This window comes from Galeopterus variegatus, unplaced genomic scaffold, assembly GCF_000696425.1.
Source record: "Galeopterus variegatus unplaced genomic scaffold, G_variegatus-3.0.2 Scaffold4528, whole genome shotgun sequence".
Taxonomy (NCBI): Eukaryota; Metazoa; Chordata; class Mammalia; order Dermoptera; family Cynocephalidae; genus Galeopterus; species Galeopterus variegatus.
In genome coordinates this window covers 122,577-123,784 of record NW_007730639.1, presented here as the reverse complement: position 1 = coordinate 123,784, position 1,208 = coordinate 122,577, and the positions used below count along the sequence as shown (strand labels likewise).

Sequence of the window (1,208 nt, the reverse complement as noted above, 5' to 3'; positions counted from 1 at the left end):
AATTTGTCAGTGTCCAATAATTAACTAGAAAACCTCTGTCTTCTTACTTGAAGACTTTTAAACAGTAATTCTTATAATGACCAGATCTTATACTGACCATGAACTGGTCATGTGGCAGACCCTTTCTAGAAGAAACTAGAATGTCATCCAGTGTGCAGTTTTCTGTGCCTGCCCCTCCTCCACGAAGGAGCTCCCCATGTCCTATCTGCTCCTCCACAGAGAGTCTCAGCTGCCCCTTTACAGGTCTTCTCTTTTATTCCTAGCTCGATTGTCCTCCTTAGAAGCCCGAGATTTCGGATCTCCTTCCTTCTTCTTTTTACCCTTCTCTTGCTTTGTTTTATTCTTCTCTTGGCTTCCTCCTCCTTTGCCAGGGTACACCTGTCCTTCCAGAGTTACGTCAGCACACCTGTCCTGACTGACCAAGAAGTCCTTAATCTCCCAGGCGTAGCTCCCATCACGAAGCATGAAGATAGCATGGTCGGATCCCACAATGAACCTCTGGACGTCATAGTTGGCATTGAAAAGACTGCCCTGCCACAGGCTGGTGATTTCCTCTGTCTCTTTCTCAGTGGGGTTTCCTGATACAGTGACAAACATCATGAGAGTCTTCCCTTTTTTCGTCATTTTCCATATGCTTTCAGGCTTGCCCGGGTCTATCTGTGAGAAGTCGACAGGTGCTGGGGGTCTCTTGTGCTCTGGCAGATCTCCTTCTTCTATGTCATCATCTTTCTCCCACTGTTCCAGAAGACGCGCCATGTCCGCATCATTGTAGTCGCGAATATCCTTCTTCTTCTTCTGGGGAGGTGGGGTAGCCTCTCCGGGCCTTCCGGCCGGGACGTCGGTCGCGCAGTCCCCAGGCGGTGGCAGCAGAACCAGCAGCAGGAGGTCAGAGGCAAAAAGCAGGACTACAGCCCTGCGCACCCAGCTGGAGGCCGCCATCTTCGCCGCGCTATTTTCTCTTTAAATAGTTTACTGTACTCTCTTTTTGTCTGTATGGTTTCTGAGGAGAAGCCAGATGCCATTTTTATCTTTATTCCCTTTTAGGTAATAAGGTGTTTTCCCCCACCCCCCTCTGGTTCCTTTCAAGGTTTTTTCTTCACCTTTAATTTTCCGAACTTTGAATATGATATGCCTAGGTGTGGTGTTTTTGGCCTTGAGCCTGTTTGGTGTCCTCTGAGCTTCCTGGATCTGTGATTTTGTGTCTTAAC

At 48.2% G+C, this 1,208-nt stretch overlaps 1 pseudogene; it reads right to left on the bottom strand.

The window, feature by feature from the left end:
* Window positions 1-237: 237 nt before the first annotated feature.
* Window positions 238-939, bottom strand: LOC103603267 (annotated as a pseudogene).
* Window positions 940-1,208: the final 269 nt, after the last annotated feature.